At 43.5% G+C, this 24784-nt stretch overlaps 1 pseudogene; it reads left to right on the top strand.

Annotated features, from left to right (window-relative positions):
- The first annotated feature begins 1363 nt into the window (after positions 1-1363).
- On the top strand, positions 1364-5330 carry LOC132491636 (ferritin light chain-like; annotated as a pseudogene).
- Positions 5331-24784: the final 19454 nt, after the last annotated feature.

Raw genomic sequence — 24784 nt, 5'->3', positions numbered from 1 at the left:
ATTATCAAAACTCAGCAACTCACACCATTGGGGGCAAAGTTTTCTTAAATATGCTTTTGGTCCAATCATTATCAGCTATAACATAATTTTTTTTCTTTCTTCTTGCATCATTTTGAAATATGGTCATTCAGATGTTAATTCCTTCCAGGTAAGGTGTCTGAAAAATGAACCAGCATTTCAGCCAATAAGAAAGGAATCTGGCTAGATTACTAATAGAAACTAACATATCCAGGTATCCAAGTATTCCACAATTCCCAGTTAGAGTCACCACCACCTCAAAATAATTACAATGGAAAAGGTTTTCCATAACTGTCACTCTACAGAAGGATAAATTTTCATGATGATAATAAGTACAATAAAAAATTGCTCTAGGGCTTCCCTGGCGGCGCAGTGGTTGAGAGTCCGCCTGCCGATGCAGGGGACACGGGTTCGTGCCCCGGTCCGGGAAGATCCCACATGCAGCGGAGCGGCTGGGCCCAGGAGCCATGGCCACTGAGCCTGTGCATCCGGAGCCTGTGCTCCGCAACAGGAGAGGCCACAACAGTGAGAGGCCTGTGTACCACAAAAAAAAAAAAAAAAAAAAAAAAAAACTGCTCTAGCTGTACACCTGAAACTAACCCAACATTGTAAATCAACCATACCCCAATAAAAAATTTTTAAAGTTGCTCTAGACCCTTTTATTCTCAATAAAACTAACAATAACTATACTTGTACTGAATATTAAAATAAAAAAACTTTCAAACGATCTAGCTCATTTGATCCATACAACAGTCCTTACCATTTATATCACCACTTTAGAAGATATTTAGAGGAAACTTGGATCAGAGAGATGAAGAAAATTGCTATGACTCACAAAGCTAGGAATAGTAAGAGTCTAGACTGGAACCCAGGCATTTTCCTGACTCCAAATCTCATGATCTTTCTACTGAATCTTTCTGTCCACATAGCCAATCTTAAAAAAAAAAAAAAAAAAAAATAGCATTTGTACCTCAGCAGTATAAAAAAAATCAAGTTCCAGAGATAAATGACCAATTTGCTAGAGGAGCCACATTTTCTTAATTTTAGTAATTGAGCTTGAACATTAATTCCTCACACCTGGTTAAAAAACACCAATAGCTAACATTTTATTGAGTGTTTACATCTTGCCACTGTACTCCGTGCTTTCCATGGATCAATTCACCTAATCCTTACAAGTTTAGAAGGTTGGTTCTCTTTCCATTTTACAAATGTGGAAACTGCAGTTTACAAAGATTAAGTTGTGAGACCTTAGCTTTCCCAAGGTCATATGATTTGGAAAGTTAAGTGGCAGAACTGTGATCTGAACCCATATCAGCAAAACCCAGAGCCTAGTCTCTTAACCGCTATGCTGATCTGCTATGCCAGCGGTTCTCAAGGCTTGATTCTGGGGAGGCAACATCAGCATCCCTGGGAACTTGTTAGAAATGTGAATTCTCTGTCCACACCCAGACCTACTCTGGGAGAAGCGCCCAGCAAACTATCTATGTTTTAAAAAGCACTACCAAACGTAAAATAGATAGCTAGTGGGAAGCAGCCGCATAGCACAGGGAGATCAGCTCCGTGCTTTGTGACCACCTAGAGGGGTGGGATAGGGAGGGGGGAGGGAGGGAGATGCAAGAGGGAAGAGATGTGGGAACATATGTATATGTATAGTTGATTCACTTTGTTATAAAGCAGAAACTAACACACCATTGTAAAGCAATTATACTCCAATAAAGATGTAAAAATAAAATAAAATAAATAAAAAGCCCTCTAGGTGCTTCTAAGTTACACTACAATCTGAGAACTTCTGTGCTAGATGGAAACAAGAGTAAATGGTAACCGTTCATAGGGATTCTGTATACGCTCTGTGCTATCAAGGAATGCAAAAAGGAAGTGGGAGAAGTTGGAGACAACTAATAAGGTTGTTGTAAATGAAAATGCTCAGGGGGTAGAAAAGCCAAAACGGGAAGAAATAACCTTAACTAGTGCATGCAGAAGCTAAAAACAGCAATGATGAGAAATTAATCAGGCAATATGTTACACTGTAATCAAGGATCAGAAAATTCCAGAAGAACTAAATGACAGAGTTTATTACTGCACGGTAAATGATCATTAATAAAACATGGCTGTTAAAAGAACCAAAGAGATGAATAATCACAGAAAGGAAATGTCAGCTGTAGAAGGAATAACCTGTGGTCTTAATCACTTGGAAAAATTACAGGTCTGGACATAGAATCAAAACAAAAGAACGGAAATTAGCAGTGTTATGAGAATATGGCACAAACCTGATTGCTTTCTTTATATATAAATTAAGATAGTTACAAAGACACCATGCACTGGTGAATGAAAAGTTTGACTTGGCTAACATTTCAACGGCTAAAAATAGTGAATTTACATAATTGTAGTTTCATATTGTTTAGCATCAATCCCCATCTCTGGTGTAGAAATAAGAAATTAACTTACATTAATGCAGAGATTACTTGACTTGAAATTTATCTGGCCCCACTGGTTATTCTTTGGATTTATCTGGCTGATGAGCTCTGCTGACCTGTAAATTTCCAAAGGACTAACTGCACACCCGTGTTTCCAAAGAGAGAAACAGGAGCAGTTTCCAAGGGCATGTCATTCCTGTATCATTCATTCTATCTCTACAGAGGACTGCTTTCTCAAAGTGTAAGAAAAATACCTGCAAGTAAGTATAAAAAGAAAAAGGATTCCAACAGAGACACCAAGTCATTATACTACAGAACTGTGGGTTATTCCTTTCATTTGAAGGCTACTGATTTGAGATCTTTAAAAAAAAAAAAAATTCAGTCTAGAGGAAGCAAATCAAAGAGAATATGGTAATTAAAGCTGTCAAAGGAAATACTAACCAGTAAAATCATCTAACTGGCATTATGAGAAGATATCATAACTTCCATGGAGGAAAAAGTATGTTCTTCTCTAACTTAGTGTTGTGCAGGAATTTTTCATTCTCATAGCAACAAAAATTATCCTAATTAGTTAAAATGTATCAACTACTTACTATGTGCCAGGAATCATTCTAAATGCAAAATATATGGCATCTCCTATACTTTTTGTAGCAACTCTATGATGTATGTGTTATTGTTGCCCTCTCTCAATTTCATATTTGACAGATAAAGAAATTTTGCAGCAGAAAGTTAAAGTTACTCTCCAAAGATGGCCCCCAATAATTCTGCCCCTCCCTATATGTACAAGCTGCTCCTCCCATAAAGAGGTACAACTTACAGTTCCCTTGGGGCTTCCCTGGTGGCGCAGTGGTTGAGAGTCCGCCTGCCGATGCAGGGGACACGGGTTCGTGCCCCGGTCTGGGAGGATCCCACATGCCTCGGAGTGGCTGGGCCCGTGAGCCATGGCCGCTGAGCCTGTGCGTCCAGAGCCTGTGCGTCCAGAGCCTGTGCTCCGCGGCGGGAGAGGCCACAGCAGTGAGAGGCCCGTGTACTGCAAAATAAATAAATAAATAAAAATGTGCAACTTACATTCCTCCCCCTTGTATCTGCTGAGTCTAAGACTAAATTGGCCAATAGAATGCAGAGAAAGAAATATTATGAGTATTCTAAGCCAGGTATTAAGAAGGCTGGGCTGTTTCTACATCTCGAAATCTAGCCATCATGTTGTAAGAAAGCCCAAGCAGCCATGTGGAGAGGCTCTTGTGGAAAATAATCAAGACCTTTTTTTTTCTTTTTTTTTTTTTGGCGGTACGCTGGCCTCTCACTGCCGTGGCCTCTCCCCTTGCAGAGCACAGGCTCCGGAAGCGCAGGCTCAGCGGCCATGGCTCACCGGCCTAGCTGCTCCACGGCATGTGGGATCCTCCCGGACCGGGGCACAAACCCGTGTCCCCTGCATCAGCAGGCAGACTCTCAATCACTGCATCACCAGGGAAGCCCAATAATCAAGACCTTTGGCTCACAGTGTCAGTTGAGCTCCCAGCCAACAGCCAGTACCAACTTGCCAGTTATGTAAGTGAGCCATTTGGGAAGTATATCCTCCAGCCCCAGTTAAAACACCCCAGCTGGTAGCACATGGAGCAGAGATTAGCTCAACCAAACCCTATCCAAATTGCAAAATCATTGTTGTTTTAAGCCACCAAGTTTTGACATAGCTTATTACACACCAACGGACAAATGAAACACTGAACTACCAAGATTGCACAGTGAGATAGTTCAACATCATGTAGGCCATACCTTTCTCTCTCATATAAATTAAGCTGCATATGAGGATGTGCAAAGAAAGGATTCCAATCAGAGGCAGGAGTGAATGGAAAATGTGCTTGTATGGACACCTTATTCAACAAATAATCACTGAGAATCTGGGAGGTACCAGGAACTGAGCCCAGATGCTACAGATACAAAGGTGAATAGTCAGAGTCTTTAGCTCAAGAAATTCTCCATTCAAGGCCACTAAGACAAAATTTCAGTACCATAGAAAATGATCAAATTGATGCAAAATAACAGACAGCTGTTTGGGATTACCTGATGAGGGAACCCGAGTTAAAAAGTTAATACTCTTGGCAGTGCGGCCCGGTGGCCTGGAAGGTCTGTCTCTTGCTTCAACAGTGTTTAGACAAAACAGACCCAGGGACGCCCCTGCTTCCAGCCTCCGACCACCCTCCAACCTCCTTTCCAATCGCAACCTTTGGAACCAATCACTCAGCCGCCTTCAGCTTCCAGGACCAGCCAACACTGTTTTTTGAGCTTAGCTCCCTATTGTCGATCAACCACGACCTCCCCAGATTCCTCAGAATTATTCCACCGAGGTGGAGGCCGCAGTGAACTGCCTGGTCACCATGCATCTGCAGGCCCCCTACACTTACCTCTCTCTGGGCTTCTATTTCGACCACAATGATGTGGCTCGGGAAGACGTGGGCCACTTCTTCAGCAAGTTGGAGATACAAAACATACATCTCTTGAAGATACAAAACCAGCACGGCAGCTGTGCCCTCTTCCAGGACGTACAGTGCACAAGCCGTTCCAACACGAGTGGGGTAAAACCGCAGACGCTATGGAAGCCACCGTGGTCGTGGAGAAGAACCTGAACCAGGCCCTTTTATATCTGCACACCCTGGGTTCTGCCTGCGCAGACTCCCAGCTCTCTGACTTCCTGGAGAGCTACTTCAGGGGTGAGCAGGTGAAACTCATCAAGAAGATGGCGCCCACCTGACTAATCTCCACCAGCTGGTGGCCCCCAGGCTGGGCTGGGAGAGTATCTGCTCAACAGGCTCACCCTCGAGCACCAATAGGAACCTCCTCAGACCAGCGGCCCTTGAGGAGCCCCTCTGGCACCCCTCTGGTGTCAGGGCTTCTGCCTGAAGCCTCTCTCTGCAGCCACTAGGCAGCTTTTTAATCACCCTGGGGCCTTCTCCCAAGCTGTGAACGAAATGTAAATAATAAAGCTTTTTGCAGAAAAAAAAGTTAATGCTCTTGATTTTTTTCCAGCCACCCTAAGTCAATAAATTACTGGGCAAGATTTAGAGTAAGCTTGGAGTGGGGGTAGGAGAAAAGTGTACGTAAACTTGCAAGGCAGATCAACAACAACACAAAAGAAGTGTGAGTGTGTGTGTGTGTGTGTGTGTGTGTAAGAAAGGAAGGCAAAAGATAAATAGGTATTAGGGGAAGGAAAATTTAAAACATTCAAAGTTATCTTTGTACACACACACACACACACACACACACACACACACACACACTACTCCTACAGCAAGGTCCACGGACATATTCTGACCAAATTGAATGTCAAAGAATTCTTTAAAAATGGTTGCAGGGACTTCTATTATAGTTCCAAGATAGAGTAGCCCCATTTCTACCTCTTAGAGAGGCAGAGTTCCTCTCTCTTAAAACTAAGAATTCGAGAACATATGTTCCAGACATGGCAGAAGCCTCAAACCAGAAACCACCAACATGAACAGACAAAAAATTTACTTGAAGAAGAGCCTATTCCCCCTAGCCAAAATACTAGGAAAGGGGTAACCTATATCAACAGAAAACCTTTTTGGTAATACTGCCTTACTCCAGGCAAACTCCAAAAGAAACACTGCATTTCTCCCACCCGATGGTTTTAGGGGGGCTGAGTAGGAAGCCGATCTTCCACCCTACCCCAGTATCAGTAGGACAAAGTGGGGAGCATCCTCTTGCACGTAAACAATGTGAGCCAGCTCTCTACTTCTGCTGTTGGCAGAGCCCCTTTAGGAAGCTGGACATATACACCCATCCAGCCCTCACTTAAGCTACACCTCAACAGGAGGACTACCTACTAAAAAAAAGATTAGATAGGATCCAAATTCTCAAAAAATAATATCCAAAATGTCCAGGATACAATCGAATATCACTGATCATACCACGAACCAGGAAAATCACACCGTAAATGAGTAAAGACAAACCCCAGCCACCAACACTGAAATTAATCAGATACTGGAATTATCTGACAAGAATTTTAAAGCAACCATCATAAAAATGCTTCCATAGCAATTACAAATTCTCTTGAGACAAATGAAAAACTAAAAATGATTATCAACAACATTGTCTCTTATGTTACTAAGTTTATATAACTGGCAACTATGGCTGTGCCATCTTTTCTTCTTGGAGGTACACAAGGTGCTTGCTCCTTAACAATAAGGATATTATATCCATCTGAGAATATTTATAGTGCTGGCCCTCATTTTCCAAAGAACCTAAGACATTATTATGCAATTGAATCTTCTAAAGTACCCACAGCCAACATGACGTTGTTGAAGAAGGTCAGCTAGAGGGTGTGACCGCCGGTTAACCCGCAAGCTGGACACAGGAAGTCGGAGGCTCCTCACTCCCTCCCGTCCTTGGAATGTACATTCTGCCCACCATTCCCACACTAGGAGCTGTTTCAAGGCCATAATCTGGAGAGTACGGTGTTGTTAATACCATCTGTGTATAAATTCCCTTGCTTATTAAAACCTCCACCTACCATGCTGGAGTGATCTGCCTCTTTCTTCCGTCTCTTCTTGCCCTCTGTATAGAGGGGTCAGTTTCACCCAGATTTCACCTGGGAAGTTCTTGAGTTTTTGAACTAACAGATGCACAACATATGCCCAGTAATTAATTTCATTGTCACATTAGCTGCTCACCAATTTCCTGTAAATTTCATGCCATGTATTTATTTGCTTAACATCTATCTCAAAACTTAAAAACCTCTAATTAAAATGCTCTAGAACACGGTAAATAAAAGAAATGCTGAGTATTTTTGGCTGGATACTGACTTTTGTTTACCTCTGACACATAAAAATGTACTTCCTTTTTTCTGAAGAAAAGTATTTGTCAAATGTTTGCCAGGGGATAAGACTTTAGAGAGAGAGATGCTTCTGATGACCTTCCTTCATTAAGGTTTTTGGCTTCCATGGTATAAATCAAGAGGTGCCACCAAGGTATACCTTTCCCTAATTGCTGCCATAAAGCCTGAAATTACACGGTCAGAGTCTTTGTGCATTAAACACCTTTCCATCTTCAGGTATGTCTTCTCCCCAAGTGAAACTACTCTATGAGGAAATGCATCTCCGTGATGAATGCCCTGTTAGGTCTCAAAAGACATGAGCTCCATGTGATGCCACTGCACACTGCCCAGTGTGACTTTGGGCAAGTCTTTTAACCCTTCCAGCCCTGTATTATTATTATTTGTAAAATGTGGATAACCTACCTTTCTTCTCCACTTGGCAGAGTTAATGAGAAAACTAAAACAGTGCATATGTGAGTACTTAATGTAATGAGCTATACAAATACAAGTGATTACTATTAGCAGATAATTTTTTTGTAGAATTTTATAAAAATTACTTAACACATCATAACAAAATGTTTGGTAATAAAACATACAAAGAGGATTTTAGGGGCTACCAGAGGGCTACTAGGTATATCAAAAGGAGAGGACCATGAGAGAGAAAGAGGGACGCTGCCAGAGGCACATTTTGCTGCATCTCAAGTTGCCTCTGCAGAGGTGTTTAGTTGGAATCAATGATCCTTGCAATGTGTCCATTGGAGTGTATGCTCAGGGCTGAGAGGACACCTAGAGCAAAAGATGCTGTGTATGCACATGATACATAGATTCAAGGATGTGGGCAACCTCCAAAAGGGCTCAAAAATTAGAGACCCTCCAGTTAACACTATTCCTGGAGTGTCTTCAACACTTTTTCCTCCACCATTCATTTTTGTTAAAAGGTTGTTCTCTCCCAGTACCTGAGAAGCTGCAGAGGTGTCAGGAAAAAGTACTGGAATGAATATCCAAAGGCTGGATTTGATTCCATAACTAATTTACTATGTGACCGACCTTGAGTATGTCTCAACCTATTTAGAACGTTTAACTAAATATTATACTTATTTACTCTCTGTGGTTGGGAAACTTTTTTCTAATTTGCTTCACTCTTTTGTTGGCATGTTTTTATACATTCCCCCCCCCGCCCCCAAAGTTACTGGTCTTGGGAACTATTTCCTGATATAGAGTTTAATTTTCTTGCAGCCAAATTATATGTAATATCACTCAAGAGTAGTGACTCGCACTAGTTTCACAAGTATGTATATGTGTGGATTCTGGTAATTTTGTACTCTAGAGTAGGAAGAAAAACACAACTCAAGTTGAGAAAAAAATTATCCTCAAAAATTTTTCCTTATGACTGTTTTTAGAGGCCCTTGTTAAGGTTAGTGTCAGAGGCGGTGCTAAGGTGGTAAACCGTGCCAGAGAACAATGAGAAAAGTGCAGGCTTAGTGGTCAGAAAGACCCAGGTTGAATCCTTGGTTCTGCTACCCACTAGCTAAGTGACTTTTACACAGCTGTAAATTGGGATAACATCTAGCTTGCAGATCAGATTTTCTATGCTGATTAAAAATAATGCAAATAAAGTCCTTGCATATATAAGGAAGGAAGTCAATAAACGGTACCTCTATTATGATGATAGTTGTGATCGCTGGGGAAGAGAGAGCACTGAAGGAGCAGGTGATCCTAGTCAATCTCAGCGTTGTAGAGCCTTCCAAGAGGGACTGGAAGCCTGCCATTCATCTCAAGAATTTCAATCTATGTCCTCTGGATTCTTTGCAGTAGACCACAGCATACTCCCTAGGATGCCAAATTGTCCCCCATGAGCTTCTCCTGAATGCTGTTCCCCCAAGAGGAGTAAAAAAGGGCACATCTTCCAACTTCTGTGATAGAAAATGATGATCACAGCTATAATAATAATTACTATAATAATTATACTTACCACTTATTCATTTATTGTGTCCTTTCTATATAGGCCAAGCATTGTACTAAGTCCTTTACATATATTATCTTACTTCATCTTTTCTTCAATTTTGTGAGGTAGGTATTATTACTCCATTAAAAGAAAAGAATCTCAAGGCTCAAAGAGATTAATAACCAAGAGCCAAGATTCAAACGCACTCGCTTATTCACTACTCTACTCTGCCTTAGGTGATGCACTAAAATACTTAGCCTTGTTAATACTTAACCCAGACTCCCCAGATGCTAAAAATTTATGATAATTACATAATTAGAATTTCAAATTTAGGGCAGTGACTGAGAATTATTATACTTCATTATGTGACCTTACAAAAGTACTTACTATAATAAATTTGTCTGCACTATCTTTTGGAGAAGTCTACAGTCTTCTTAAGCAGAATCACACATATTTAAACAAAAGAAGTACAAATGAAACTGTATCCTCAACAAACAAGATGATGATCAAATTAAATAATAGCTGCAAATACTGTCACTGGAAATATATATGCAAACACTAAGTGCCAGGCACAATTATAAGCATTTTACATATATTACTTAATTTAATCCTTACAGCAATTCTATGAAGTAGATACTATTAAAATTCCCATTTTACAGATGAGGAAACAAAGACAGAAGAAGTATAAATAACGAATTTTGAACAAGTTGATTAAGCATCCAGGACAGGAAAAAGTCTTTACTAAGTGAAGAACACAGAATAAATGCAAATCCAAGAACCAGTCTTCATTTTTTTTTTTTTTCCTTCGGTATGCGGGCCTCACACTGCTGTGGCCTCTCCCGTTGCGGAGCACAGGCTCCGGACGCGCAGGCTCAGCGGCCATGGCTCACGGGCCCAGCCGCTCCGCGGCATGTGGGATCTTCCCGGACCGGGGCACGAACCCGCGTCCCCTGCATCGGCAGGCGGACTCTCAACCACTGCGCCACCAGGGAAGCCCATTCTTCATTTTTAATTGAGAACAAGAACAACATAGAGGTTGTGCCTTGATTGAGGGACTTTAATGATCAATTTACAAATAGATTGTGTTTGTATATCCCAGATATGTGAACTTCACACCGCTGAGCCAAAGTCATCAAACACTTTCACTTTGCTAAGATTGAGTCCTTATAGGTTCAAGGTAATACAGGCTGCACGCATGTTATCAACATTTGGTCTTAGACCTCTCCACACTTTTCTGTACTCCTGGAATTATTTTATAAGACTCATCACCTAGGTTTCATAATCTATTTCATCAGTGCTTTTCTTATTTTTCTTATAAAACCTAACAAATGGGTTGTGATGCCTTCATTTATGGAATTAGTGATACCCAGTTAGTCATCTGACTACTCCAGACTTAATCTTCCTCTTACTTCTGTTTAAATAAATCAGTACCTGCTTGTGCTTTGAATGAGATTGGATGAATAGAAACCTGGCCATCCTTTATCATAGCGAGTCAATAGTTTCAAATATCCCCAAAGTGATCTTGAATCAGTGAGATCCAGCTCCTGCCTTTGGTAATTCTTAACTGGAACACTTTATCCCAATAATATGAGACACAGCCTGAGTGATGCTTAAGTTCACCATTTAAAAATGAAATTAAAAAGATTTTAAAAAATTAGCTAATAGCCCTTCTCTATTTTCCTAGAAGTTGTGCTAGCTTTAATATACATGTTCCAGAAATATAAATACTAAATACCTACTAAAATCCAGGCCTTGTGCTAGGCAGTGGGGATACAAAGATAATTAAGACATACTCGCAAGGAACTGAACCAGACAGGGCACCAAAGCCAGTCAGCTGTCATCTTGAAATTGTGGATTCTGTGTCATAACTTATCACTCACTTTCTGCCCTAGCCTTTCTCCGTGCTTGGCATGAATTTTCCTTTTCTCAGCCCTGACCTCTCCTCTCCTATTCTATTCTTCTATGGCTGCAGGAGAACAAAGGTCACTTGGAATGCGAGTAAAACTTAATTGTAACCAAAGATGCAAAGATCAAAGTTGGCAGCTACATGAAGTTCAGGATTAAGAGACTTCCTCTTTAAGATCAAAATTCCAGATGATCCAAATATAGGCAAATGAGTCCCAGTAGAACACTCCGTTTTCTGTGCTGAATCCAGGAACGAAGCAGAAATCACCATAGAAGTAACTGCGTTTCACCCCGTTTTACCCGTGGTCTTGATGCTAATTGACTAACCCCAACAGTGAGATCGCGTTTCAAAATATGGTCAAACACAAAACAGCCAAGTCAATCAAGCATTAAGTATTCAAGCACAATTATCCCAACACATGCCCAAGTACCAGCAGTGAAGCAGCCTCATTTGGGAGCAGCTCCGTAATCACCTCTCCGGTCAGCCGAGACTTTAACCTCTCCCCTCGGGGCCTCCTGTTGGGGACGCCGGGCTGGCTCCCAGGGTGTGAGAGATCACAGCGCCAGCGGCGCCCCCCGTTACCGGGCCTCATTTAAATGCGCGCTCCAGGCGGGGGAGGGGCGGGGCAGAAGGTCCGCAGAAGTTCCCATTGTTGGGGAGAGACGCGTGGAAGCAGATGGTGCGGCCGGTCGGTCTCGCTGTCAGACGCTTTCTGTCAAGTTCTCTGGGGACTCCGGGGCTTTCTTTCCACTCTCCGCTCGCTCAGGTCGTGTGTGTTTTCTCATTGTGGGCGAGGGGTCCCTTTCTTTATCGCCCCTTACATTTCCAAAAGGCCCACTGGCCTCCTCCTTCCCCCAACTCCTTCCTTCTGCTTTCTCTGCTTTTTTCTGGACCAGCTAGTTCTAAGCCTGCAAGGACCCACTCGATGCAGAGAAAAGCGAGCGATTTCCTTTGTCTCCAACTGATGCCGCGCTCTCATCCAGCGGGCTTCCGACTGGCATGCTCACTCAGTTATTTAACAAATTACTCCACGGTCCTCGTTAGGGCTGATTGACATTTACAGCTAACCAACCCCTACAGTTAGGGGCGATGTGGTAACTGACTTTCATAGTCTTCCTTCTTCCTTTAATTTCAGTCGGGCAATGGGGTGAGCAGACAGACCTGGTGCTTTGGTTTGACCCGATGCTCACCTCACATAACACTGTCAGGGTCTAATAAAGTAAATAAATAAAGCATGGGTTACAGATGTAACTTTTATATGCATCCGTAAGGGACAAACAGGAGCTTTTGTATATATAACTCTTGTCTCTAAAGTATTAGCTGTTGAACGCAAATCTTGGCCTCAATGCTCCCTTTTAAGATTCCACATAGCTTATGACAAGGCAGCTCTTCCCTGCAGTTTTCAGTTAAGATTTCCTCCAGCTTAGGATGTTAAATTTGTTTTAGTTTTTAAACCATACTGGCAGCCCGGTGCTCGTTAATGGTATCTCTGTGAGCTGGACAAAGTCAACATAAGCCCAGAAGACTGCCGTCTGGGATTGAGTGGCAAGAATAAAGTCAGAAATACCATTTATTCCCCCTCATCTGCCTGGGATTAATCTTTTCCTCCCCGGGGCTATTCTCTAGACTTAAATGATGTAATGTTTCATTTTGCAGTCATCAATAGAATTTCCGTTTCATATTTATCTCCCCTTCTCCCTAAAATTGTGAAAGCTGTGAAGACAGAGCTTATAGTATTCATATTTACCAGTTCAGGATTCAATATTTTTCCCCGGTACATACAAGCAGTGCAGTAAATGTTGAATAAATGAATGAATAAAAGAAATTAACAAATGGTAGAAATTAACAAAAGGGAATATGATAAAATACAAAAGAAGAGTGTCTAAACTAAATGTCAGTTATTTCCTCCATAACCCCAACTACACCAGATATTCCAGTATGCCACAGTAAAAACCACATTTTACTTGGAAGTAAAATGGCTGTGAGGAATTAGAAAGAAAACCTGAAATCACTAAATACTCATGGCCCAAACTATCCAAGAACACGAAGTGTCCAAGTGCTAACGTCCCAAGGAGACAGGCCCACCAACTGGCAACCTGCACAAGGAGGTTTGCAAGAAGTACCGTGGATACACCTGTGGGAGATGGGATAGGAGCTTAGCGTGGCCTCTGGACCCCACCCAGTCCCCTGTGTGAGCCCTCTGTAGACAGGGGCTGCAATGCAGAAGCAGAAGTTGTGGATTCACTACGTGTAGTGCTGTCTTAGTGCCCAGGATACAAAATGTGTCCATCTCCCCACTGAATAGCAACTGCCACAGGCCCTTGAGGATTTACACTTTTGGAGCATCTGTAGATGGCATCCTTGGCACTGATATCAAACATTTTCCATGGGTACCTGGAGCAGCAAGACACCATCAAGTGGCTTCCAGACATCAATGGAGATGAGGATCTGGAGAGAAAAGGGAGAAATGGATGCATCCATTGTGGGAGAGAATACTGCTGCGAACACTCCCAAGGAAAGAAAAAGACTGATTGAAAATTTGAAGCCTATGTACCCTACTTTAGCAGAGAGAGGCAGAAGCTAGGACATATTGATTATGCACACTTAACACATATTCTTCTTTTCATTGCATGGAGACATAAGCACCAGGAAATCCATCTTGCACATGTAACAATGAACCCTCCAATTTGAAGTCGTAAAACACCCTGCTTAGGGACGAGTATCTCTTTAGTTTTTTATCATTTTTCTAAGAAAAGCTTCTCTAATCCATTCAGTCTGCTATTTTATACCTTAAAAATAGGTTACTGTTTGCACAAGAATCAAAAAGACAGTAAAATAGGATTGGCAAATGCATGATAGGCACACTGCCATCATCCCTTCCCATATCCATTACAGACATTGCTAATCAATCAAGGCCTTGATTGCAGCCTTAGAATCCTGATAAAGCACAATATACCAGCAGCCTCCCTATCAAGTAATGTATACTGGTATTTGATGTTGCTTGTAGTTGTCACCTTCACTTTAAAGATAATAATCATATATTCTGAAGATTAGGAAATGAGCTTCATTGCTCAAGAGGTTCTGAGAAGACCCCATGATGCAGCCTTTACTATTAAAAGGGCATTGTCTACCATTGCTGGTTTCCACAATCCATAGACTGACTACAGCCTGTGAGATTGGGGTAGGGGCCATCATGCAAGGAAGAGCTTGCTCAGGTAGCAACTTGGTAAACTTGCACTTGCCTTAGTACATGTCTCTATGGCACTGGTGAGTATTCGTTTGCATTGGAGAAACTGAGGCAGTCCAGAACACTTTCCAAGGAGGTGGTTTCTCAGGGTTAGCAGGCCCCAGAATAGGAACAGGAGGTTCATTCTCTCTGGCCATCTCTTCCTCGAAGTGATAAGGCAAAGCATTGGGGCTCGTTTCCTTTCTCCTGGGACATGACCTTTTCAACATATGAAGGCCCTCAGTCAATATGCTCATACACTGAGGCCATCACAGAAATAGGAAAATATCACAACACAAAGAATGCCTCAGGCCAGGAGCATCTTCTCAGGCTTCTCTTCTCATTGCCTAGAATAAGAAATTTGAAGAGCAAGTTGCTTATTTTGTGCTTTTTGTTTCAGCTCTCGAGTGTTACGTGTTTTGCATACACAAATTACCTCACGTGATCCCCACAACCAACCTATGAATTATCCCCATTCTTAAATGAGTACATGAAGACCCAATGGGATTACAGTGCCCACAGTCACAGAGCCTGAAGCGGCCAGATCAGTATTCAGATCAGGTCTGTCACAGCAAAGCCAATGTTCTCTCCCCACACACTGGAAGTCCACCTCTGTGTGCACCTACCTGTGCACCCAGAATACTTATAGGACCATGTATGCCCCTTCCTTCCTTCTCTCTGGATTGAAGTTTCAAGGGCCTTCTTTATCGCCAGCCCACCCTGACTGCTTTGTGTGCCATGTCTGGGTCCGGTAATAGAACCACAGAGAAGGCCCATCCCTATAGTTTCACTCTCTGCAACACAAAAGAATTCAAGGGAATCTTCTCTGAGGTTTTTTATTCCCTGATCCAGGGAGTATCTAACCAGGCTATTAAAAGCCTCTTGTGGGGTCTACCTCTGGTTGTTTTCAACCAGAAGTAGATACGATTTCATGAACACATGTTACTGATAGGCTGTTGGTTGGTGGGAGTAGGAGACAGTGAAATGGGAATAAGGTCACTGTCTGAGATTTCAACTCTTCAATCAACAAATGCACTCTGGGGTGATACTAACAATATTTAATAGCAGGTATGAAACAGGTATCAACCAATGAGAATGAGCAGATCCTGGAAGCTCCCCTGCTGTGCCAGACATCATGAACCTGTAGACTGCTGAACTGCAGGGAAATGTGGTAGGATGGTGGGGTGCAATGGGAGGACTCAGGGCAGTGACTGTCCCCACTAGTAAGAAAGTTTTCAAATATTTAAAAAACTGGTAGGGCCATGAAGGTGGTACAGCAGTGGAACAGCAGCCCTGGATATGCTCCCAATAACGTGACTGACCTACAGCCTGATGGAATGTTTTAACACTCAAGAAGAGTGTGTTGATCAGAAGAGGGAGGCGGTTAGTCACAGAGGCAAATGCCAGCATCCACATCCATCCTGATGCTGATACAGAAGAGATTTTGGTCCACTCAACAGGACTAATCAGTGGTGGAGAGTGACCCAGCTTGCTCTCTGAGCCTACATTCATTAAATATTCAAGCTACATAACTAATCCCCTCATTCTATTTCCATATTTATTTATTTATTTATTTTTGAGGTATGTGGGCCTCTCACTGCCGTGGCCTCTCCCGTTATGGAGCACAGGCTCCAGGTGCGCAGGCTCAGCGGCCATGGCTCATGGGCCCAGCCGCTCCGCAGCACGTGGGATCTTCCCAGACCAGGGCACGAACCTGTGTCCCCTGCATCGGCAGGCAGACTCTCAACCACTGCACCACCAGGGAAGCCCCATATTGATTTTAAAATTTATTTTGTTTGAACTCCTGCGTTGCTTTTGCTCTGTGAAACAGTGAAGATGAAACCATTTTTAGACGGTCAAGTGCATGTTGAGCTAAGGTAGAGGAAGTAGTATAAGTTTGTACCATCACTGCTTTCAGCACCCTTCCCTGATCAGGTTTAAGTCCCATAATTGACACAGATACTGGGCAGGAGTATATTCCTAGGAAAAGCTTGATTTCACCATGGCTCAGTATGTTTAACTTGGTAAGTCTTGAAAGAACCGTTGGAATGATACCACTCAAGTTTTACATTAAATTTGAGTTATAAAGAAAAATTTCAAAAGACAAGTGGAATTAGTTCCCAAGTATGGGTAACACTGAAAATGTTACCAGGTTCAAGGAGGGTTTGATGAGTCCAAAGATGTCAAATTTGAGCAGATTAGTGTCTTCTCAAGTCCTTTCAGATTTATGTAATAGAGAGATACTGTCTTTCAGAAAGATGGTGTTGTCAAAGGGGATTACCAGGCTGGTTGAAGGTTGAAAGCTCCAAACCCTAACCACTAGACACTCAGGGAACGCCTTGAAGGACGAATCTGACCCGTCTGATGATATCTTCTGGGACTACGGAAGTTAGCTGTAGTAAAATGGCTAATACGACCAACCCCACACCCGTGTCTAAACCTCCAACCTCTAAGTGTTCCAAACATGAAGGCTTTGAATACAGGGATTGGGAGGCTTGCACCATCAATGAAAGGGCTGACCAAGCAGGACCCTGAGGGGCTGCTGGACACAAAAGCCTTTCTGTGTCCCCCACTTCTTGATTACAGGAAATAGTCTTCATTCAGCCTCCATGACCTTGCCTGAGTTTCAATGACCAGGTTCAAACAGTTGCTAATTAGGGAAGGGAGAGGATGCAGAGATGAGGGAGGAACAGTCAAGAGAAACAAGTGTAGCCTTGGGGCAGGGTCCTGGCTCCCCCTTCAAGGGATACAGATAACAGTATCTTTGAGCTGTTTTGCAGATACTGAAACCCCACCAGGTGGGAGAAATTAATGGTATGCTGCCCACAAGCACACAGACCCCAGACCAGTTGGAACCAGAAGGCTGATCATGCTGACTCCCGATGACCTCACCACCAACCAATCAGAAGAATGTCCATGAGCTGACCACGCCCTCTTTGAACCATTACTATAAAACTTCTCACTACCCCCTCCAGGTTAGGACACACAGTTTTGAGGGCGTTAGCCCACTGTGGCCCCCTTTCCCTGGCAAAGCAATAAAGCTATTCTTTTCTTCTGTCCCCAAGATTTAATTTGGTGTCAGGGTACAGAGGCCAAATTCGGCTTCAGGGCTGGGGCAGCAAAGTACACATAGGACAGCACTGAAGATTTCTGCCTGCTGCAGTGAAACAGGTGGTTCCCAAGAAGCTGCTGCAAATGTCAAGAACCTCCAAGAAGCTCCCGCTGCCTTCATAGGCCGGCAACGCTGAATCAAGGACTCAAAAAGAGCCACACCGATAATCTCCACCGCCTAGAGCACAAAGCAAGTAATTCACAGGCTTGCCAGAAGACCCTGCAAGCCTTGAGTCTGCCATCTGTCCACACATCTGCCTAAACTGCCTCTGGAGTATAATGGCCTTTTTTTCTATCCACCTTCTAAATCTCACGTGAGTGACTCTCACTGGCAGACTCTAACTAGGAACTGCTTAGGGAAGGGGAACCTGGGAAATATGGTTCCCAGCTTCTCCTCTGTAAGACCTTAGATACAGATGGACGTGATTTTGAGCTAAACACAGACATAACTCAGCACAACACAGTAGGTCATACTTGCTGAATAAATGAGCACATGAACTTGAACTTCCACCCCTGAATACTCTGAAGTGGTCACATCTTCAAACAGCCTTTTAAAAACTAGTCAGACACATTCTAAGGTTCTGGTGGCTGAGAGACAGAAACTTATTTGCAGACTTTCTAAGAGAGGGACCTCAGCTGATCCCTAAAACTCAATGGTTCCCAAATTATGAAAAAGAAGAACCTGGAAGAAATGATGCTCTTTGCAAAATGCCATGCTCTGCCAAACCCCTTAAAATATCAGCACAGTGAAAACCATCAGATGAAGTACCAGTAATTTTACTAGGAGAAAAATTCTATATGTAGACTGGCGACCCACATGTCCACAAAGAAACAAGCTGTCAAACCAAGCATGGGCAACTGTTTCAGAATTTTTCCATTAATATTAATTTGCTGCCCGTTCATTTCTTTGGTTGTCTGCTAGTGCTTGCTACCAGAGAAGTGGTAGCAGGCATCAAAGTTTAAGAATGAATTTTGGGAGAAATTTTGGAGAAAACGATCTTCTTAAAAATGGCAGGTTTTTATCCTTCTGCAAATTTTGAAAGGATTCCCCCTATTCTGGACTAACCCCAGACCACTCCAGCCCAGTGTTCCACTGGGCAGTTTGTTACAATGCAATGGATTTGGATCAACCACCTGAAAGAGTATTAAAGTGCTGGCCCCCCCCAATTTTTTTAATGCAAAGAAATGGTAATAACTTGCCACCCAATTACCCCAATAAACTGTTCCTACTAGAAACAACATTTAAAGGTGGGGATCTTTCAGGATTTTTCCAAGTCTAAGATTCCATGAACTGCACATCTCTAGAAGTCCCATGCCAAAAAGTTCTTATAAGTGGCTCAAAATCATGGAAATGTGCTGAACTAAGTAGACAAATGTCATCAACCTACACTAGAAACACAATGAGGGAAGTAAAAAAGGGTCTTCTACCAGAAAAGCATAGATATTGAGAGCTGAGAGAGAAGAGAGAGATAAAGAATATGTATACAAGCATGCAGTTCAAGGCCATGGCCTGGAGTTTAGACTCTGAACTTTCATCAGCTTCGTTGATTTAACTATTGGTTTTAAGGGAGAAATGAAGTAGAGCCCTCTCCTAAGAATCTGAAAACACACACAGGGGTAAGGAAGCCCTCCAGAAAATATGGGAATGGGACCTTGACTCTTCCCAATGTCAAATATATTTATTTTAAAACTTGTGTGATGGACTGTCTTGCTATAACCAAAACCAGATGATGAAAAGGACATCATGTGCCCTCAGAAAGGAAACTCTCCAGAGGACAGACTCTGGACTGTGTGACCCAGACCCAACAGGAGGGTCAAGTTCAGTGGAGTTACAGGCAAAGTATATGCAGTGGACACTGATACCTGAACCACCTGTGATCCTGCCAGCCTTGTTCCATGGAAGATGTCTAGTCTTAGAATAAAATCTAAATTCCTTACCATGGCTGGCAAGATACTAGGTGATTAGAACCACCAATCCAGGCTCGTAGCACATCCCTTCCTATTCTCTAAGCTCCAGCCACACTGGATTTCTCAGTGTTGCTCAAATGAACTGAACTTATTCCAGCCTCAGAGGCTCAACACCTGCTACTTCCTCAATTCTTCACTTGCCCAGATCTTCTGAAACAGAGACCTTTCCTAACACCCCATGTAAAAGAATTTCCATCACACTAGCCAGCCACTCTCTTTCCCATCTCTCGCCTTTATTTTCTTCAGAGCACTTACCACCATCTGAAATTAAAGTATGTACGTACTATCTGCCTCTACCACTAGAACATAAACTCCATGGAAATGAGGATCTTATCTTTCTCAGTGATGACATAAATGAGTTGAAGGTAAAGCACCAACAAAAGAGAGGACTCTTGGAGCCACACATGCCTCCTCAACTATTTGTTCATTTATTCTTTCATTCATTTGAAAAAACTCTGCCCTGTGCCAGGCACCATTCTAGGTGCTGGGAGTAAAGCAATGAATATAACCCCTGTCCTCCTGGAGCTGACATTCTAGTATGCAGAGATGGCCAGTAAATAAATATGACAGTGTCACGTATACCATGATGAAAAATAAAGCTGGGTAGGAAAAAAAATGTTTAAGTTGGTATTTCATATGGGGTGTTCAGCAAAGACTTCTTTAGGGAAGTGACACTTAAACCAGAGACCTAAAAGAAATGAGGAAGAGACTATGTGATACCAGACAAGAGTCAATATTGCTCCATGCAGAATAAATAGGAAGTGCAAAGGCCCTGTGGTCGCAGTATGCTTGGTATGGTCAAGGAACAGCAAGGGGCCAGGGTGGCTGAGGTAGGGTGCACAGAGGGGACAGAGATAGAAAATGATGCTGGATGATTAGTAGGGCCAGATCCACAGAGAGGAGCTGTGGAGGCTCATACTTAGGTCTTAGGGGAATCAAGCAAGTCCCTGGGAAGGTAGGACTTTGAGGTCTGGTCAATCTCAATCTCTCTGGGTCTTCCAGGATTTCAGCATGAATCTCATTACTCGATCACATGTCCACATTTATGGCAAGCAGCCTTGAAGGCTGCAGCAGCTTTTTATCCTCCTGGAAAGAGGCAGCAAATAAGCAAGGAGGAGAAGTCCTCTGTACAAGGGTGGCAACCCTGAGGGACCACAGGGAAATTTGGGGAAGAAAACAGCTGCAGGTAATAGCCTCTGTGATTCAGCTATTAAAGGAATTAAGGCCTTACTGTGACCTTGTTTAGGGAATCTCAGATTACTGAGAATGGGTTATTTGTGAAACGTATGTCTGAATAGACCTGTATGTTCACTGTTGTGAGTGCCTATGTGAACACATGCTATGAAGCCTTACAGATATTCTCTGATGTCTCTCTCAGTGGGGACAAATGTGGAGTCACACCAAGTCCTTCATTTACATGGAGGAAACTAAGGCCCAGAGAACTGAAGTCACCTGGCTCAGTGTGCACGGAGTTTAGGAGTCCAGGTCTAGCTCTGCCTTTGACTTCCCCTGTCCCAGCTCCTTCAGGCCTCAGCCCTGGCCCCTGATCAACACACTCAGTCCACGCAGCCTGGCATAGGACACAGCCAGCCAAGGAAGAGAGAGACACGCAAGCATAAGGGAGAACCCCTTGACCTGCCATGTCGGTGCCACTGAACCTAACAGGGGGCTGATGCAAGGCGAGCTTTTATTTCCTTGCTCTGCACCATGCTGCTACTTCCTTCCATGCTCTGAGGCTATTCTGGAACTTGCTGACAGCACGGAATCCCAGAGAACAGAGATCCCATCAGTAGGCAAAGCAGAAATGAATATTTACTTGAATTCTTCTCTCCCAAATTTACCTTTCAAAGCAGAGTCCAGCCTACCTGGCCCAAATCATCTGTGTGGCTGAGGGGTGCTCTGTGTGCATGTGTGTGCGTGTGTGTGTGTGTATCTGTGCGTGCACACAGGCCTGCTAGCATCTGATTTCCACTTAGCATCAGCTGGTCTTCTCTGATGGTTTTAATACGGCCATGCCTGGATGAGATGATTGGCCTAAGTAACCTAAGTCACCTTAAATCTGCCTATCTTCAAGGCTTGAAACAGAGGGGATGCAACTCAAGGCTTACTAACATCCCTCCCCTTCCTCACATGCCCTTTAAACATCACTAAGCCTCAATGTTCCTTCCTCTTCATTTTTCACTCTCCTATCCACTGTCTCTCCTTTCATGGTGTATTAGTCAGGACATTCCAGAGAAACAGAACCAGTAGGAGATATGTAGAAATATATAAACACACATACATATATACACACATATATATGTGTGAGTATTTCTCTCTCTGTACATATAGAGAACCGATACGATATATATAAATACATAAATACACATATGTATTTATATTTCTCTCTCTCTCTCTCTCTCCACACACACACACATACATACACACATATATATAGAACAGAGAGATTTACTGTTAGGAATTGGCTCACGTGATTATGGAGGCCAAGAAGTCCCAGGTTCTGCTGTCTGCAAGGTGAAAACCTAGGAAAGACAGCGGAATAATTCAGTCCAAGTCTGAAGGCTTGAGAAGCAGGGTTGATGATGATGTAATGCCCAGTCTGAGGCCAAAGGCCTAAGAACCTGGATGGTGGGACGGGAGGAGAGTGGACAAGCAGCTGGTGTAAGTCACGGAGTCCGAAGGCCAGGAGCTCTCATGTCTGAGGGTAGGAGAAGATGGATGTTCCAGCTCAAGGAGAGAGAGAGAGAGAGAGAGAGAGAGAGAGAGAGAGAGAATGTGCCCTTCCTCCACCTTTTTGTTCTATTCGGGACCTCAACGGATTGGATGATGCCCACGCACATTGGTGAGGGCAGATCTTCTTTACTCAGTCTACCAGTTCAAATGCTAATCTCCACCAGAAATTCCTTCACTGATGAACTCAGAAATAATGCTTTGCCAGCTGTCTTGGGTATCCCTTAGCCCAGTCAGGTTGACACATAAAATTAACCATCTCACACGGTTCCTCTGATCGCTCATTTACCACCAACTCCCAACTCTTTAACAGCTGCTCCGAACGCCCTCCTAACTCAGATGCTAGAGCAGCATGCCTTAGGTATTAAAGGGAGCACATCCTGCCCACTCCCACCTCCCCACTCCCTTAAGAAAATCGTGCCTCTTCCTCCCACTTCCAGTTAGGAAGCTGCTGTACCGCTGTCAACACAATTTCCCAAGCTGGAAACGCTTCTCCCCTCACCTCTCTCATCAAATCGGTCACTGTGTGCTTTCAATTCTCTCTCACGTCTGCTCTTGCCTCTACCGCTGCTCCCTTGACCTCAGCTCATCTCTGACTTCGACAACAGAATCCTAACCATCCTCTTGACCACTCGTCAAACCCACCTGCCAGAGGCAGTAACTCACTGTTACTGACTCTCTTCACAAGAAGGAAGGAAACTCCCAACAGGAATCCAGTAAGGTGTGGGCGTGAATGCTGCTTGCGGAATAGGGCCTGCCAGAGTTTCTTCTTTGACGATGACAATCAAATATTTAAGTGCTGATATGTTTGTTGAGAAAAGAAAATCAACCGTAACACCTTATAAGCACATGCTCCATGGAAGGGAAGGAGCGTCGGTACACCTTAGATTCTGAGAGACCTTTGGGGGAGTTCTCTGATTTTGATGACTTTCAAGCCACAAGACCTCTCTGAGCTTTGAACGTCCCATCTGTAAATTCAGATACTAATACTGCCCACTTGGCAGGGCTGTGGTAGGAAGCGTGACAATGCGTGCAATGCACATCTCTGTCTGCCTGACAAGAGTGAATGACGCGAGATTCCACCTTCTCTTCACACTGCCTAGTTAATTCCTCCTTATCCACACTCACGCTTCTCCTCAGCAATATCTGAGCAGAGCATGAGAGACCGGACAGCCTCACCAATGTGCTAACCTTGAGGGGATTTGAAGGTAAGCAGCCTTTTCTTCTGTGTCCCTAGCCTGGGGGTCAGGCAAACACTCCCACCGGCTGGTTGACATATGTGGCCGCTGCAGACTAATTTCTTCTGACACGTTGCCTTGAATGCACAGCCACAGAGCATGTGCTGAAGTGTTAAACACCCCCGAACTGTGCACTTTTCAATCTGTGAAAGCTTTTCGGTGGGTCCAGGCTTTTTTTTCTCGACCTGAGGCATCACAATAGAGAAGCACATGGACACTCCATTGCGGCAATCTGGCATCCTGCAAATGCTCCAGAGCAGCAGCAGTACCTGTGCGTCCCTCTCAGCGAGCCAACAGCTGCTCCTCTGTGGAAGCGGTGGCTGCATTAATGAGCTTGCAGACAAAGAGCTGACTGTGCGGTCGGTGGCTTGGGGTCTGCGTGCAGGCCAGGGGCGGAGCGCAGAGCGAAAGCTACACTCGAAAACCCTAGTCCCTCATTTCCAAAAATTGGTTTGGGGTCCAAATGAGCTAATATGTTTCCCGAGACTTCGATCTCGAAAAGGCTGGATCACGCCTCTGCCGTCTTGAATAATCACGAAAGCTAGCTCCCGGTTATCTGGCACGGAGAGTTTATAGAGCGGTTTTACACTTCGAACCTTACCATAACCCTATGAAGGTATTATTTTACAGATGAGGAAACGGAGTCCTTGAATGGTTCAACAACATATACAAGTTCACGTGGTTAATAAAAGGCAGGGCAGTGCTTAAAGCAAGCTCTGTGTGGCTCCAATGTCATGACTTTCTGAAGAATCATCACCAAACTTACTCTCAGCCCCTCCATTCATTGAGATGTCACTGCAACAGCTAAGAGGAAGCCTCTGGGGGCAGGAGTTTTCAAGGGACCCAGCTTTTCTGTTAAGATTTTAAGTCCCTTATCCGCCAGCAAGTTAAGGGAAAACGCTAGGGCATCACAGACTTTTTCAAATTCTTACCATCACACCATAAAGGAAGTCACTCCTCTGACTTGCCTGTAGGGATGCTGTAGGAACAATGCGTGAGGAAGACTCACGTAATACCCTGCGCTACCAGCACGGGCGAGTAACCACTGAAAACAAAGTATACAACAGTTGTAGAAATCAAACCCCAAACGACTTCTTCTACCACTACTACTGCTGCTGCTGCCACCATCACTAAAATACTAAGACAAATAAAACAGCAATGACAGAAACACTCCTAGTAACAGGTAGCATGTCCTTAGCCTCTGCCATGTGATAAAGCTTAGTGTTTACATTCATTGCTGAATTCTCTCAATAATCCATCATGGAGGTATTTCTATCCTCTTTCTACAGATGAGGATTCTGAGGTCTAGAGATGTCACAGAGCTTGTGCACAGCAAAATGAGGCTAGATGCTCAGGCCTCTTGACCCCAAGGCTGTGCTATCTCCACCGGCCCATGTCTG

Source organism: Mesoplodon densirostris, chromosome 6 (genome assembly GCF_025265405.1).
Source record: "Mesoplodon densirostris isolate mMesDen1 chromosome 6, mMesDen1 primary haplotype, whole genome shotgun sequence".
Lineage (NCBI taxonomy): Eukaryota > Metazoa > Chordata > Mammalia > Artiodactyla > Ziphiidae > Mesoplodon > Mesoplodon densirostris.
The sequence above is the reverse complement of the archived record's forward strand: the minus strand, read 5'-3'. Positions and strand labels throughout refer to the sequence as shown.